Consider the following 19,129-nt stretch of genomic DNA (forward strand, 5'->3'; position numbering starts at 1 on the left):
AAGTGATTTTCCGTGGTTTCCCACTTCTCCTCCAGGCAAATGCCGGGATGGTACCTAACTTAAGGCCACGGCCGCTTCCTTCTGCCCCCACAAGGCCCCTGTTCAGCATATCAGGTGCAGCCCTCCCTCACAGTTGTATCCCCCGATCCAATGTCTCACGCTCCAGAACACTGTCCTTGAGGTGGTAGAGGTGGGATCCGTCGCTGAGTCCGTGGGAAAAACCAACCCGGGAGGGTAAACAGATTAAGGAAGGAACACAGTACTCATGAAGATGCAATAATTTTAAAAATATTAACAGAATGAGGTTGTAACCTATTATAGGTCCCTATGATTTTAAGGTTTTCTGTCATAAATATTTATGTCCATCGTTTTTATTCTGATTTACGCTTAACCACAACAGCCAAGCAGGGTAATGCTCTTGTTCCGATTTCGTTGCCTATTCGTATGTCACTGTGCGATGATTTCGAACTACCCTACAATCAACTGATTGTGATGTTGGCCTCGTGCCGCAATATGATGAACTGGCGGTATTCGCTTTCATGCTTCAAGCTTTCGGCAACGGACTTTAATTCTCCCCCAGATATTCTAAAATGCGCATTTTCTACACTTTTCGTCATATAAAGGCCATGCCCCCTTGCTTGTGTGACAACAGGAAACATGGCGGACGTTCAATCTATTAGGTTCACCCAGACAGCGCTTCCGCCTCTCTATGTTATTCTAGCTCTTTTGAGTTGCTCCTATGATTGCAATCGGTAGTGCGAGTGCAGCGCTCCCTCCGGTATTCTCTGGTAGTAAACTGTTGCTTGGAAACCAATCGCTGGTTCGGTCGGCGAGCGGAGGACGGAGGAAAAGTATTGAATGCGTGCTTCCTTGCCGTTCCATCCGTGGTGTGCAACGGATGTGGTAGCGACATGGTAAATACTGCTTTATACGTATGACGAAGGCGAATATATGAAATATATACATTCTCATTTATCGTTCGTGTTTCATTTGTCGATTACTTTTGTAACAATTTGCTTTACGTCATGCCGTCTTATGGCGACGATGCGATAGGAACGGCTGAGGAGAGCAATTTCTAGACGTGAAAATGGAAATCGACGTAAAACCATCTTCAGGGCTGCCGACAGTGGGGTCCGAATCCACTTTCAACCGAGAGATAGTGGGTTCGAATCCCACTGTCGACAGCCCTGAAGTTGGTTTTCCGTGCTTTCCCATTTTCACACCAGGCATATGCTGGGGATGTACCTTAGTTAAGGCCACAGGCGCTTCCTTCCCATTCCCAGACCTTCCCTGTCCCATCGTCGCCATAAGACCTATGTGTGTCGGTGCGACGTAAAACAAAACAAGAAAGTATCACCGACCGAATGTCTCACGCTCCAGGACACTGTCCTTGAGGCGGTATAAGTGGGATCCTTTCTGCGAACGAGGGACACCCAACCCTGGAGGGTAAATTGATAGAAAGATTATTATTATTATTATTATTATTATTATTATTATTGTACTCCCATAACCACTTCTGCGGTTTTCTGCGACGTTAAGGTGCCGGTATTTTGTCCCACAGGAGTTCTTTCATGTGCCGGTACACCTGGCGACATGCGACTCTCGTATGTCAGCATCTTCAAGTACCACCGAGCAAAGTCGGAATTGAAACCGCAGACTTGAGCTCAGAACGCCAGAGCTCTACCGTCTGAACTACTCAGCCCGGTACAGCATATAACCAATACCAATCAGTTCGTACTCTTCATTAAAAAATGAAATGGCGTATGGCTTTTAGTGCCGGGAGTGTCCGAGGACAAGTTCGGCTCACCAAATGCAGGTCTTTTGATTTGACACCCTTGGGCGACCTAGCGTCATGATGAGAATGAAATGATTATGAAGACGACACATACAGCCAGCTCCAGTACCAGCGAAATTAACCAATTAAAATTAAAATTCCCGATCCTGCCGGGAATCGAACCTGGGACCCCTGTGACCAATGGCCAGCACGGTAACCATTTCGTCATGGAGCCGGACGTACTCTTCAGTCATAAATGAGCTACACGTATAACACAATGTAAGAGCATCGTATATAATACATGTTTACATGCACTGGAATATACTTATTGCTTAAACTGTTTTACTATTAATAATATTGTAAATGCATTTGCAATGGCATTATATGTGCCAATATTCAATCTACAGTATTCTATCCACCTGCACCTATTGCAAACTGAATGTCAGCAGATCAAAATCTGTTGTTCATAGCGTAACAAATAATGCGGCTATCTTGAAAGGACTGCAGCATTTGAATGACAAACGTGGGGGAACACATGCATCTGTGGAATTAGCAATGAAATTTAAATTGTAATTCCTCCTAAGATCACCGTTACAACATTGCCCACATTAAAGCATTTGAATTTTCCGCCCGTGAATTCAATCGGAGGACTACCGTAATTCTATCCTTTCTAGTCTTTCCTTCGATACCTCTTAGGAATTTCATCTTCGCTGCCTGCATTCTACTCTCGTCTCCGGAGGACGAGCGAAAACAACTGCTCCGCTCCTCTCTTACCGTTCCCAGCTCTAATAGGAAGCGAGGAAAAATATAACTAAATGCACGCGCGCAAACAGTAAACTTACTACAGCGTACTTCATACTTAATAAAATTAGAAGTTATATAGATCTTACAAAAAAGTGTATTAAGCCCGGTTCACACTAGATGTGCCGAGCCGTTCTGAGCAAGACTGATCAAAAATCGCTTATATGTTATTTAATGGAATCGTTCTCACTTCATGTTCCGAGCCGTGCAAGGAATGATCAACTGACCATCTCATCGGTCTCCATCCGATCTGAGACCGGAACGGCTCGGCTGGGATCGTCAATGACCATCTAGTGGGAACGCGTGAAAGGCCAAGGGCGAATAATCAACAGGATGCCGCTCCTCACTTGTGCGATAACCATGGAAGACGAATGATTGAGTGCGTGCGTGATTATCAAGAACTGTATGATTTATCGCACAAAAAAATACAGCGACATGAATCACAAGTTGAAGCTGTGATCCGAAATCTCCAAGAAAGTTGGACAAGGTAAGTAAACAAGAGAGACAATAATTGTTTTTATTTTATTTTGAAATTGCTGATGGACATACAAGTTATGTACAACAAGACGTACGAACATATAAGAAAATACATGCACAGTTCTGTAAAAATGGTATAAACTGAATCAACGTACAAAATTGAAAATTTTAAAAGAGCCTGTAAAAAAATCGGAGCCAAATACACGTTATCAACTGATTAATATTTTTCACTTTAACACTTGACATTGGCTGACGATTTCCAATTTGTAATTAATTTAAAATGTTTGTAGATAAACTAAGAAATAAATTTCAAATTATTTAGTTAATTAATGCAGTTCGAGGGACTTTACTAATTGTAAGTGAAATGAGAGACTATATTCTGTCACACTACGTGCGGGGGAATTGAAGTATGTCTTGAATTTCTCTCTGGTGTTAAACGCGGCCTGTAGAGCATTTGCACAGAGACGTGGTAAGTTAGTCAAAGCACTTGCAGTTTCTTCATTTGATGGCGCACTTTCCATGAGATGTAGTCGATCACGTGAGGTGCTGAAATATCTGATCCGGGCAGTACAGAGTCTTCTGGAATGTTAAAGGTCCCGTTATGAAATTTCCTAATGGAGAAGACAAAAAAATGCCACCGTCACTGTTTTTGCCGTATGATCCTATGTCCACTGCTATGAAATTGTAATCAGCATCAACTAAAGCAAGCAGAACCACAGAAAAGGTCTTCTTGTAGTTAAAATAATTGGAACCACTATTAGAAGGGGCCATTATTTCGACATGCTTTCCATCAAGGCAGCCAATGCAGTTGGGAAAATCCCAGACATTCGGAAATGTGTTTGCAATCCGCTCTCAGTCACTTCTGCGCGGAGTAGGTATGTAGATTGATAGTAAATTATCTATTATCGCTTGGCACACCTGACGAACAATCGCATGTACTGTTGAGTGCCCAAGACGGTAACTAAACGCAATGGTTCGGAACGAATCTCCAGTTGCAAGAAATCTGAAACAAAAATAGACCAGAAATTGTAATTTAACCCGACTTTTTTTGCTATTTGTTTTACGTCGCACCGACACAGATAGGTCTTATGGCGACGATGGGATAGGAAAGGCCTAGGAATGGGAAGGAAGCGGCCGTGGCCTTAATTAAGGTACAGCCCCAGCATTTGTCTTAACCCGAAATTATAATTGCGTACCTATTAAATTATTCTTTCTTATAACATACATCAATCCATTGCATGATATATTAAAAGAACCTAATCTATCAACAATCTTCGACAGCAGCCTATACTAGTAGTTCCGCGTCAAAACTGTACAGCGAATTTCGCGTGCCCAATTTCAACCTGTACCGCGTCACAGACAGAAAGACAAACAGACAGATACATTTCTCTAAAATTCCAGATTTATGCATTGAAATGGCCCCCAATATGAGAAAAAGACAGGCTAGTCAAATTTCGTCAGTCTCACTGACATTCGTCCAATATGACGACCTTTCCTTGTTACTTACATCACAAAATATAATTTTTTGTCAATATCGTCAACAGTCTGGAACGTGATTGTCTTTTATTTGCAGAACCGCACAAATGTAAAGGACGCTGGGAATCCCTTAGGGCTCAATACAGGAAACATACACGCAGCGCAAAAGCCACAACTGGACAGGAAGCTAACTCACCATCCAAATGGAAATACGGGGAACTGATGGAGTTTCTACGTCCTTATTTAAGGGACAAAAGAGACTAACATCCATCATAAGGGATGATGGTGAACATGAATTTCACCCAGGTGAAGAGGACGAGGGTACCAATCAGTTATCACAGGTGAATGAGGAGCTTGATCACTCTTCAAAAGCAACATCTATAGCTAGTAGCAGCACATCTACTTCACAGTGTAAAACTCCAGTAACGTTCACTCAAAGTAATAAAAAACGACGAACACAGCAGACTGCAACTAGTGTACTGATGAAATCTTCAAAATTATAACAGAAATTGAAGCACAAAGATGTCAGTCACAACATTTCTCTCAGTATAGCGAACAGCAACCTCAGCGTCCTCTTTGTTACCATCCCTCTTCAAGAACTCTTTCGGAGCACACATTTTCTACACCATCACCCATTTCACCTCAGGAAAGGCTCACTTCACCATCGATGCCATCATCTCCCAATCCACAATTCATACCAGCGAGCTACCCACAGAATGAAAACCAAATTTCTGCCCGTTCGAATTCATCTGTTGGGCAACCGCCCGCCCAAGGGGACACTATCCGTTTTATAGCAGCATTTCAAGAGAATGAGTGAAAATAGGCTACATTTTTCAACAAGCACTTAATTTCTTTTACTGTATTTTTTCTGTAATGTGTTCATTAATATATTTCAATAAAGTTAATTTTTAGACTTTGCAATGGCATTTACCTGAATTTATCCCTAACCATCCCTATACAAAAAACAAAAATTTGGTTAACTTACCTCAAACATACAGCAAGTTTTTCAGCCGGCGTGATGCATTCTCGGAACGAAGTATTCATCTGTTGAATATCTGCTTCTATGAACCCCAACAACCGCATAAAATCGTAATGCGACATACGGAAGTACTGGTAGAATTTTGATTCATCGTCAACTAACTCTGGAAATAAGTTGAAAAATTCTCCTTCTCCTTTTCGCTTTGTCAGCATTTGATGCACCCAGAACCTCCGACTGGGCCTATTCTCCTCTTCTTCGTCCAAAATCAAGGCAATTTTAATTAATGATTCGATTGAAAAAGACATTTTAATGTTTGGCACTGCTGTTTACTAGCGGACCTACTGGGATAGACTGAACAGAACAGGGAGACCGAGCGTGGATCGGCTCGACCGCGGAACGTATAGTGTGAATCGGCCTGGATCGATCCACGCCCGGATCATGACTTGCTCAGAACGGCTCGGCACATCTAGTGTGAACCGGGCTTTAATTAGCAAATATTTTCTAGAAATGCAATGCTAATTTAGCAATATTGGGGATATGTCAACGAGCGTCTATAGAGCGTTCCAACCTTAAATTGCAGTACAGCGTAGATGGAGCGCACTGTTGCGAAATCGACTCGTGAAGATCACGCTCGAGTGTGACTCAAACAGGGCGTCACAGTTCCACACTTTTCGTTTGTAATTTTGTAATGTTAAGTTCATTCGTTCATAAATTAATATTTGTAGGATGGTAAAATAAATACAACATACCTTAATCACTGGCGTTCGGGAGATGAACTTGAGGATGAAATGAAATGTCGTATGGCTTTTAGTGCCGGGATATCCCAGGACGGGTTCGGCTCGCCAGGTGCAGGTCTTTCTATTTGACGTCCGTAGGCGACCTGCGCGTCGTGATGAGGATGAAGACAACACATACACCCAGCCCCCGTGCCATTGGAATTAACCAATTAAGGTTAAAATCCCCGACCCGGCCGGGAATCGAACCCGGGACCCTCTGAACCGAAGGCCAGTACGCTGACCGTTCAGCCAACGAGTCGGACAACTTGAGGATGATCCGGACGATGAAGAAAGGCGTATTAAAAACTTTTCATCGTCGACATCGTCCTGTACTTCGTCTGCTTTCCACAAAACTCTATCAGTTTTCTTTACTTCGTTCACGTAATTTGCCCAGTTGTCTTATGTTGTTATGGTATAAACATTTTAGTTCAACATTTGGAACAAAACCATGTTCATTACCCGCGTGGACTAATGCAAATCACGGTCCTCGACTTTTCGGTGGCCTAAGTCCCGAACTCACCCCTTCAAAAGCGGCCTGCCGTGGACTTTTCACTGTCGTATCCTTCCATTCTTTTGTCACAGTCTGCCCAATATTTACCCACGATTCATCTGTGTAAATTATAGCTTCCTTTTGTGCCCTCAAACGTTTTATCTCCCTGAGATATCTGTGCCTTTAATTAATATTTTCAGTGAAAGCTGCTTTATTACCCCGTCTTAAATAACGGAAGCCTATATCATGTAAGAAGCGATACAATGTAGCTTTGGAAAATCGTGGCAAAGAATCTTCTCCATTTACGCGACTCAAAATCACCTTCAATGTCGGTGGTATGTTAGCAAATAAAAGAGACTGAACCGCCCGACGCATCCACTTCTAACAATTTCATCATCATCATCATCATCATCATCTGTTTACCCTCCAGGTTCGGTTTTTCCCTCGGACGTAGCGAGGGATCCCACCTCTACCGCCTCAAGGGCAGTGTCCTGGAGCTTCAGACTCTTGGTCGGGGGATACAACTGGGGAGTATGACCAGTACCTCGCCCAGGCGGCCTCACCTGCTATGCTGAACAGGGGCCTTGTGAAGGGATGGAAATATTGGAAGGGATAGGCAAGGAAGAGGGAAGGAAGCGGCCGTGGCCTTAAGTTAGGAACCATCCCGGCATTCGCCTGGAGGAGAAGTGGGAAACCACGGAAAACCACTTCCAGGATGGCTGAGGTGGGAATCGAACCCACCTCTACTCAGTTGACCTCCCGAGGCTGAGTGGACCCCGTTCCAGCCCTCGTACCACTTTTCAAATTCCGTGGCAGAGCCGGGAATCGAACCCGGGCCTCCGGGGGTGGCAGCTAATCACGCTAACCACTACACCACAGAGGCGGACTCTAACAATTTCATCATATTTAATTTTTCTGTCGTCCTTCTCTTTTTTTTTCTTTCGAGAGTTCGCAAAGGACTATGTGTGTGTTCCTTCCTTATAGCATAGATTGTTCTACTTTTTCTTCGAACTAAGAACTATACATACGAGCACGAACTGACACCTACACAGACTACACAAACACAATCCACTTGTCCTCAAGAACTATACATTTATCACTGATCTTGTCCGGCTCCATGGCTAAATGGTTAGCGTGCTGGCCTTTGATCCAGAGGGCCCCGGGTTCGATTCCCGACCGGGTCGGGGATTTTAACCTTCGTTGGTTAATTCCAATGGCTCGGGGGCTGGGTGTGTGTGTGCCGTCTTCAGCATTAGAATTCACCACAGGTAGGGGCCCCATTCTTATAGACGCGCAGGTCGCCTATGCGGTGTCAACACTGGAAAGACCTGCACTCGGCCTCTTCGGAGGCCACACGCCATTAAATATTATATATATCACTGATCTTTATTTAATCAATCTTATAATACTGATTAAATGAACACCACTGCACACAGCTGCCAGTATATTTAACAGCTCAGCCAGCCGAGTCACTCGTGAAACGTAAACAAACGAGACGTTCTCCCTGTCATAAATTAAGAGATAACGAGATAGGGACTTGAGGTATGATTTAAAAATAACTTCCATATTCGAAGAGCGTTTGCTTTGCTTTAGCCACGCCATGATCCTTCTGCACATTTTCTTCGAAATTAGATTCCCACGCACGAGCACGAACTCACGAACCACACAAACGAAATACACTCTCCCTCAAGAATTGTACATATGTCACTGATATGTATTTAATCACTATTATGCATACTACTGACGAAATGAGCACTGCACTGCATGCGACTGTCTGGAAATGTTAAAAGCACATGTTTGGGAGATCACTACCGGTACTTCAGCTAGCCAGACAGCAGAGTCAGGCGCGAAACCAAAATTCAAGGAAATATTCTTCCTGTCACAAATTAATAACTAAGGGCCGGTTCTACCACCTACTGGTAAAGTAGCGCGTAATTTGCCCTCCGCGTAAAAGGATGTTTCCGTCCGACCACTCCCAGGTAGCGCTATCGGCAGCATAAATCGTCGTTACCCGGCGCGTAATTTATCGGCCACTTCGAGGGCCCGATAAGACTGTACCTGCCGGGCAAGTTCTGAGAGCTGAACATTATTAGCTGTATTTCTGGTGATATGCAACTCAAATTAGCTTAGTATACTGAAAAAAGAAGTATACTGTAACAGTGATCGATATTGTATTGCAGGATTTTGAACATTAATGCTTCCCTTTAGTTGCAACGGTCACACCAGCCTCTCGCATCGGTAGCGCAGGGAACACATTTTATACGTCAAGCTTTCGTAAAGAAACTCTAAAAGGATATAAAATCAAAATCTATTTGGAAATCATTTCAAACGGGCTTTAATTTTCTACTTTTTAGTTTTCGGACACGAGTTATATATTACTGCATGTATCCTGCCTAACTCAAGAGTTTTCTTAGCGTAATGGTTAACACGCTCGTTTCGTTATACGAAGTGTGCAGGTTCGAGTCTCTATTATGACGAATCTTTTTTATTTCCATTATTAGCGTTGTGTTAATCTGTATGCCTCTTTTCATACGTTCTTATCACAATATTATGTCTAATAGGAAAATTGTTTTGTATATATGATATGTGATGTTATGATTAATAGCACATAGGACTGTCACCCAGGTAGCAGATTCCCTATTACTTGTTTACATTGTAACGTTCCAGACGTTACAGTGTAATTATGTTAATTTTATTATGTGTAATTAATTCAGGAATTTAACGTCATGATATTTATTTTGGTATGTAATGGTATTATAATTCATGTTTAATCATTTGCTCACTATCATTTCATTACTTTGTAACTACGACCTGTAAACGAGGGCTGAATATCCTAATATTCACTTAGATTCTTGCGACAGTTGGTTAAAATTAACTTGCAGTAAATTTCCTCTATCTTGCCACATCACCGAGGAGGAAGGAAGGATAAATTTAGACACCAAGTTCTGAGAAAAGCGAGCACGTGTTCACGCGTCCTAACGTAAGCTACCGTATTTCGACCAGAATTATTCGAACTGATCAACGCCTATATTTTCAAAGGAGCGTCATGTTGCCATGGATACTGATTGAAAGGACGAATAGAAGAACAGTTGATATCTTGTGTGGGACCCATCTACTCTAAAATCTAGAGTGGGGAGAGACGTGTCATCTGATTGGACCATGTGTAGCGGCCTGTAATTAGCGCGAGAGAAGGTTATAAGAGGGCGTGTTGGAGCTCCTGGAAGGTCTCTCTACAACGTCTTATTCGCTTCTGCGAGTCTCTCTACATTATTCTACGATCTTCTACGAGGCTTCTACTTGATTTTCTACTTGATTCTTCGTCTCGATACTTAGAAATTCTGAATGAGGGGTGTATAGCCACTCTTATCAGGAAGTACGTACAGCACGGCTATAAGACCGGTTTGAACCAGTCTAAGTCAATAGATAGTTTTAATCTAGATAGAAATGAAACTTCAGAGAACATTATCAGTAAAGTTGGAAGGATTCTTAATTGAGTATCCTCTCCATATAACCCAAGGTGGTTCTTCTAACTGTGACATAGGGCTTATCTCCAATCTATGGGATAAAGCATAATAGGGAGTGTTAGTGACATAGGGCTTATCTCCAATCTATGGGATAAAGCATAATAGGGAGTGTTAGTTTTGAAGTCATCTTCCAATTAGTGGTGGGTGCAATTTGTAAGGCAGGAATGGTACTGAGCTGCAGATGAAGAGATATCAAAGACGACCGGTGATGTTCCAGCTACAAGGAGGGAAGCTTTCCAAGGACCAGCAGAACAAGACGACATGGTGAGCAAGCGAGTTAAAGATATTGCAAGTTTTCGCGAAGTAGAGTCATTCAATTTTTTATTAAATTCATTTTCTAATTTAAATTCAGTTCTCGTTAAACCGTCGTCATTCATATTAAATATAATAAATAGTATTTTTCTAGTTCACTTTCATCAATTTGCCTTAATTAGCCTTTTGATTTCTAATTCTCCTGCTTAATGATTAGTGTACTATCACCTCACCCCTGTGATAAGAGTCTGTCCAAGCTTGATTATAAATTTTATCTTTAAGTCCTCAACTTAAAGATTGGCGCCCTTTGCTTGCTTGGTTGCATTTCTCATTTGATGATTGTTCTCCGAGAGGGGAAGTCACATAAATGCCGCTCCAACGTGTGGCGAGAAAATCATTAAGTACGGAGCAGTTAATTACAGTAACAATATCAGAATTCGTATTATGGGCAAAATTTGGATATCCACGTTTCATTAAGAGTGTTTGATTGTGGGAAGGGTCATGGCTGATCAGACGAAAGAGGAGAGGATGTTGCGCAGTGGACGGGCGATAAAAGGCAATAACGTATTGAGTTCAGAGGAAGAGTTGTGTAGTATTGTAGAGGAAATTGAAGATAGAAGTGTAAGTAGTATGGAGAGTGAAGGCAAACAGAAAGAAGTCAGTATGGAGTCAGATGATAGTAGGATGGGGGGCGAAGCGGAAGTCAACACTAACAATGAAAGTAATAATAATGATCAGTTAATGGGAATGATGCAGTTAATGTTAAGTAAGATAGAGGACAGTAAAACTGAAATAAAAAATGAATTGGAACAAACTAAATCTGAGCTTAAAAATGAATTGGAACAAATTAAAACAGATGTAGAACAAACTAACACTAAAATTGAGAATATCAAATATGAACTTAAAGAACAGTTAGAGCAAACTAAAGCTGAATTAAGTAGGGAGATGAGGGAAAATAAGGAGGAAGCGAATCGGAGAATGGACGAACACAGTAGGCAGTTACGCGATCTGGTGGTAAAAAATGAACATTTTAATAAGCGATTAGAGGACCAGGAAAGTGAATATGTACGGCAAGGGAAAAAGGTAGAAGAAAAGTTTGCGGAACAGAGAAGTGAATTCCTGGAATTAATGGGGAAGGAAAACAACTCTACTAGGGAGGAAGTAATGAGGCAGGTCACTAGTATTGATAAGAGAGTTGAGACTCAAAGAGGGGAAATACGGGTATTTAAAGACCACGTCCAACAAGAGATTGACACGGTAAAGCTTAGAATAGAAGATGAGACCCGGGCAAGTGAAGAAAGGTTTGCGATAGCTGAAGAGAATAAGATTGAAATTAGGACATTAAAAGAGAAGCAGGTTCATTTGGAGAGCGAAATTGATAGGAGAGACAAAGAGGTAGAATGCCGGATGGAGAAAGCAGAAAATCAGTTAAAACAGGTGGCAAAGGATAAACAGGTTTTCACGGGAAGGCAATGTCTAGGAAATAGCTACATTAGGGAAATTGAACTACCTAAATTTAATTGGAAACAAACGAACCCGCTAGATTTCCTTAAGATGATAGAGAAACGATTTGAAAAGCGTCTAGAGGAAGGGTCTATGGACTGGGAAGACGTTATGGAAAATATTGACCATGCTTTTGTAGGAGAAACTCGGTCTTGGTTCATGGTATATAGGCAGACGATGACGAACCTGAAAGAATTCAGAAATAAGTTTAGAGAGAAATTCTGGAATGAAGCGATACAAGCTAGGGAGAGAGAAAGGGTGGTATTTGGGAGGTACAAACAGCATGAAGGAGTTACTATGACCGAGTACTTCCTGGCACATGTCATGATTTGTCAGAACTTAGATGGTATAACCGAAGGGTCTGATGTAGTAAGACTACTTTTAAGACATTTTCCGGACAGGGTGAGAGAAGCGGCCTGCATGCAAAAAGTTGGTACTATTCAGGAGATGGAGAATCTACTAGGCAGTTTTGATGCTTTAGGTAACCTTAGGAATAGAACGGAGAATATTCAGAACTGTAGTCATCACAACGGAATGAGACATAACGGTAGTACACAGAATCACGAAGCTCGCAAACAGTTCAGACCTCAGCAGAACAGCAGGAGAGGAGCATCTGAATATAGGACAGGAAATTCCCAACGGAGGCCAGAGCAATGTACTAATGAGTCCAACGTCAATACACAAAGGGAACCTTTAAACTAACGAGAGGCTGTAATGTTAGGTCAGAATTCCAGCCTAGTAAGAAGGTAGCGAAGTGTCTTGCCATGAAAGTGTTACCATATGACCTCGATGTTAGAGACGATTTGTTGTATGAACCCGAGCAGAATAATGGAGATGCAAGTAATAAAGTAGTCAATCCCGTTGTTAAATTGAAAGTCTGGGGGGCGTGGGTTAAAGTTTTGATTGATTCTGGTAGCCAAATATCATGTATTAGTTCTCAGTGGTATGAGTCATTAGTGAAACAGGGTATTCAGTTGGAGGAAATGCCTGTTAAGTCTACTTTTATCATTACGGCTGTTGGAAAGAAGTCTAAGCAAATTTGTAAACAAGTAGCTGTCCCGATCTGTATTAATAATTTTATTAGCGTTCAGATATGTTTGGTAATTCCGCATTTAATATTTGATCTTATCTTGGGATCTGACTGGTTAACGTTAAAATTGGCTCAGTTAAATTACAATGATCTAGTGCTAAATTTGAGGTGGAATAATGAGGATATTAAGGTCAAGTTTGAGGAGGAAATTCAGAGGAAAACGGAAGTTAGTACAGTGTGGAGAATGAAAGAGGTTTCTAAAGTAAATGAAGAGGCTAGTGAGGGCCTGAAGTTGTGTCAGTTGTGGATTCATGAGGATAAAATATGTGGCTTGAAAGAAGCCGTAAGTAGAAATGAGTTGAATGAAGTCCAGAAGGACAAGTTATTTGAAGTGTTATGTGAACACGTGGAGATTTTCTCCGAGAAACCTGGTGTTACCCATCTGTATGAACATTCTTTTTCTGTGCTGGATAAGACTCCATTCAGCGGACCGCGGTATCCGATACCACACAAATATGCAAAAGCCGTAGAGGATCAAATTCAAGCTATGTTAGCAGACGATGTGATTGAATTATCAAACAGTCAATATGTGAATCCCTTAATTGTCGTGCCTAAGTCTGATAGATCAATACGTCTGTGTATTGAATGTGAGAGCGTAGTGAGAGTGTTAGGTTTGCCTGAGGAACCCCCTCGTAATGCTGAATTTCACGTCCGACTGGCACGGGAGAACCTGATTAAATCTGGAGATAAACGTAAGAGGCAACAGAAACGTAAGGTACGGGATAACTTTGAGGTAGGTGATATGGTTTTGGTGAGAGTTCCAATGTTGTCAAATAGTGAGGATAAGGTGACAAAGAAATTTTTTCTTTTATATCAAGGCCCTTATAAAGTACATAGAAAACTTGGACCCTGTGCTTACAAGTTAGCGGATGGCGAGAGCGTAATGAATGGTTCATATAACATTAGTAGCTTACGGAGATACCTGTCGTGTGAGGTGGCTGAACCGGATTGTGAGATATAGGTCAGTAACTCGGGGAAGTTGCTACTTGTTATGTCAGACTACGAGCGGTATGTGTTTACGTCTCAATTGTGGTGGTATTTCCTAGTTGTGTTTGTAAACAAGGAAGGTTTTGTGTGTAGCGGTATATTTACGCTCGTTCATTAACGATAGATCATCTGTTTTCCGTATGTGAGGCCATGAAATTAGATATATTATTTGTTTTCTGAGATGTTACAGAAGGCTAATTAAAGCTGACGACGGCAAATAATTAATTTTCCCGTATGTGCATTTCTAACTTGCAATAGTTTTACCGTGAGCTTAAATCACGTGTGTATTTGTGTGAAGTGTATTGCATCCTGCTTCAAGATAAGGTTGAAACATTCGAAAGAGTGATAAAAGTGTAAATTGTTTGTATCATATGTTTTCCATTTTTTTAATGCAAAAGATTGGAAGAGAACGTGTTACTGCTATCTAGCAAAGAATGTCGGAGAGATGGGGAGGAAAAGGACAGATAGACACTCGGCAGAGTTTGTAATCTGAATTGTATATATTATGTTATATTCTCTAGAATAATCTTGTTTTTTTTCTTACAAAAGTGAAAAGTTGCTCATGATGGGCAGAACTTAGCATCTAAACCTCAAGATGAACTGAAATAACAGACAGTCGCAATGGGAAGCAGTCTAAGAGAGATATGGAAAGAGTGAGATATAATTAAGTGTATGAAAATAATGTCGCTCGTTATGGGCAGGTAATAGAGGTATTTCAAGTCAATGTGGGAGTAAGTGTGTGAGTTCTCAACTCATGTAATATTTGTTAAGAACTCATGGGGGCGTATGTAACGTTCCAGACGTTACAGTGTAATTATGTTAATTTTATTATGTGTAATTAATTCAGGAATTTAACGTCATGATATTTATTTTGGTATGTAATGGTATTATAATTCATGTTTAATCATTTGCTCACTATCATTTCATTACTTTGTAACTACGACCTGTAAACGAGGGCTGAATATCCTAATATTCACTTAGATTCTTGCGACAGTTGGTTAAAATTAACTTGCAGTAAATTTCCTCTATCTTGCCACATCACCGAGGAGGAAGGAAGGATAAATTTAGACACCAAGTTCTGAGAAAAGCGAGCACGTGTTCACGCGTCCTAACGTAAGCTACCGTATTTCGACCAGAATTATTCGAACTGATCAACGCCTATATTTTCAAAGGAGCGTCATGTTGCCATGGATACTGATTGAAAGGACGAATAGAAGAACAGTTGATATCTTGTGTGGGACCCATCTACTCTAAAATCTAGAGTGGGGAGAGACGTGTCATCTGATTGGACCATGTGTAGCGGCCTGTAATTAGCGCGAGAGAAGGTTATAAGAGGGCGTGTTGGAGCTCCTGGAAGGTCTCTCTACAACGTCTTATTCGCTTCTGCGAGTCTCTCTACATTATTCTACGATCTTCTACGAGGCTTCTACTTGATTCTTCGTCTCGATACTTAGAAATTCTGAATGAGGGGTGTATAGCCACTCTTATCAGGAAGTACGTACAGCACGGCTATAAGACCGGTTTGAACCAGTCTAAGTCAATAGATAGTTTTAATCTAGATAGAAATGAAACTTCAGAGAACATTATCAGTAAAGTTGGAAGGATTCTTAATTGAGTATCCTCTCCATATAACCCAAGGTGGTTCTTCTAACTGTGACATAGGGCTTATCTCCAATCTATGGGATAAAGCATAATAGGGAGTGTTAGTTTTGAAGTCATCTTCCAATTAGTGGTGGGTGCAATTTGTAAGGCAGGAATGGTACTGAGCTGCAGATGAAGAGATATCAAAGACGACCGGTGATGTTCCAGCTACAAGGAGGGAAGCTTTCCAAGGACCAGCAGAACAAGACGACATGGTGAGCAAGCGAGTTAAAGATATTGCAAGTTTTCGCGAAGTAGAGTCATTCAATTTTTTATTAAATTCATTTTCTAATTTAAATTCAGTTCTCGTTAAACCGTCGTCATTCATATTAAATATATAATGAATAGTATTTTTCTAGTTCACTTTCATCAATTTGCCTTAATTAGCCTTTTGATTTCTAATTCTCCTGCTTAATGATTAGTGTACTATCACCTCACCCCTGTGATAAGAGTCTGTCCAAGCTTGATTATAAATTTTATCTTTAAGTCCTCAACTTAAAGATTGGCGCCCTTTGCTTGCTTGGTTGCATTTCTCATTTGATGATTGTTCTCAGAGAGGGGAAGTCACAACATAGTCTTGTAAATTATTTCGAAGAAATTGGAAACTATTCCATTCCCGAATTCCTCTTCCTATGAATGGATATTTATGCCGATTAGTTCTTTACATTTACAGTACCTTCCAACTTTATATTCATAAAGTTAAAAATGAAAATGAAATGCTTTATCAATAAATGGAAGCATTTGGAACTACACGTGGTCACAGAACTAGTTGCAAATAGAGCATCGCGGAGATACTTAATCAATTCACAGAAGCCTGCAGATAGAATGCTCAAAGGCAATAGGCCTAAGTCCGTAAAGAAGATGTGTGTGTATATATGTATATGGAAGCGCGTAAAAGAGAGTTAAGAACAACGGCAGAGAACGAAAATACATTTAAAAATGTAAATTAGAAATACGATGAAAACCTGCGTACCTTCTATTACGGAGCGAGCGACTTGACCAATCTACTACGAGAATACTTTTCAAAAACGCTGCCTTACATGACAGGTTATAACTGGCGTAAGAAAATGTAATCTCGAGATTTTAATCCCAATTATATATTGATATTGAAGATCATAGATTAAAATCACGAAAGCTTGACATGAATCGTTGTCCATAACTCTTAAGACTCCCCTTATTAGGCTTTTTGGTGATAATCAGCAGACGCAAGCACAGGGAAATAAGACAATCGAAAAGGGTTTCATGCATCTAACGATAGATAGCACCACACTCGAAAGCGAGAAATCGCTGAAAACCAGTCTAGCCAACTTCGTATATCGGTGTCTAGCTCCGGGTAGCTACCTAGCGCTTGCGCCGGAGGTGGTTGGACGCAAGCCAAAGTACCAGCCGATTTACACCTCCAGGTAGTTTACCTCCCGGGCAGCTGCCAGCCACTTTACCAGCAGATGGTAGAACCGGCCCTAAGCAGGATAGGAACTTCGGGATTGTTTTAAAAACTTCCATATCTGAAGACCATTTGCCTCACTTTGATCCCCCATGCAAATTCAATAGGATAGACGCTGGCCAGCGACTGACTTTTTCGTGCCTACACATAAAATTCCCTGAACATGACTGAAAATAAACGCATTACTGCATTTTGTTATCATTTAAATTTAAAAATAAACTTATCTACATCGAGCTGAAATGTTTCTTTACCAGCAGTGAAAAAATTAGGAAAATAATGAATATAAAATAGGAATTATGGCATGATAAGTTCTATGCAATGAAGATTTTTGCATTTGGCGAAACTTTCCATTATATTACCATTTTCACACTAAATTATTTTTTTACATTTTTTTTGTTAACGGCATCAAATGCGCCTTGAAATTCTGTACATAACACTATTTACCCAATTTAACCGATAACATTCTGATTCACGGATATTTGGCAAACCCGCTGCATTAGGGTAGGACAGCACTACACGCAAAACATGGAAGAAGGAAAGAGACGGAATAGAGATAGTCCAGTCCTTGAGATAAGATTTCTTCACGCGGGAAGAGGAGGCGGAAGTTAGGTCATGCGCTCTCGCTAAACTACATACCACAGCCACGTATAAATATATGTAGTATCTCTTCCCCCAGTTTGTTCCACAATGATAATATGTTTCTCATATTTCAATTAATATAAATTGAAATTTCTTTCTTATTTTTATTAGTTAATATTTTGAGTGTGAACAATAAGTTATTTACAGAATCTGTGCAAAATATATCAAGTGATATTAGGAACTAAGCTGTCCGACTCGTTGGCTGAATGGTCAGCGTACTGGCCTTCGGTTCAGAGGGTCCCGGGTTCGTTTCCCGGCCGGATCGGGGATTTTAATCGCTTCCGATTAATTCTTCTGGCTCGGGGACTGGGGTTTGTGTGCGTCCCAACACTCTCCTCTTCATATTCAGACAACATACCACACTACCAACCACCCCATCGTTGTACAATGCCTGGATGAAAGTAATGCTTCCTCCCAAGTTTCGACTTTTCTGTTTCTGGCATGTTGACTGCGCGTGGAGAAAAAACTTGGTGAAATTAAAGGAAGGGAAAAATAGGCTGAAACTTACAAGTTATTAAGATACTGGCATCAGGAAGGGCATCCGGCCGTAAAACAGGGCCAAATCCATACATACATACATACATACATACATATGTGTGTGTGACGCAGTTCGCACCCGCGACCTCACAGATGTGGGAAAAGCGGTAGGAAAACAAGAAGAGGAAGTACAACTAGGCAACCATCCTCAATATAACACTATTCAGAGGGAAAAATAGAAGGGATCCGACACTTCGAAAAATGAAGATATCGGTCAAAGAAAGACAAGGGCCACGAAGGGCGTGAAAGTGAAAGACTCCCTAGCCCTCGCAAACCTAATAGCGTCGGATGGTGGTGATTATTGTTTTAAGTGGAAGTACAACTGGGCAACCGTCCTCTATATAACACTAATCAGAGGGAAAAATGGAAGAGATCCGACACTTCGAAAAATGAAGATATCGGCCAAAGTAAGACAAGGGCCACGAAGGGCATGAAAATGAAAAACTCCCTAGCCCTCGCAAACCTAACAGCGTCGGGGTCGGAAAAGAACAAGAGTTGACCAAGGGAGGTCGGATAGGATAGATGAAAGTGAGGAGCCTGGCACAAGTAAGTGGAAGCAATGCCAGGACTCAGCTGAGGACCCCGTGGTCGCCAACACACGCTCCAAAGTTCAGAGCCCCTGAGGCCCCTTTAAGTCACCTCGTACGACAGGCAGGGGATACCGTGGGTGTTATTCTACTGCCCCCACCCACAGGGGAGGAAACAAGAAGAAGATTACGAACTAAACTATAAGTGCTGA

The sequence above is a fragment of the Anabrus simplex genome, chromosome 1, assembly GCF_040414725.1.
Source record: "Anabrus simplex isolate iqAnaSimp1 chromosome 1, ASM4041472v1, whole genome shotgun sequence".
Classification (NCBI taxonomy): domain Eukaryota; kingdom Metazoa; phylum Arthropoda; class Insecta; order Orthoptera; family Tettigoniidae; genus Anabrus; species Anabrus simplex.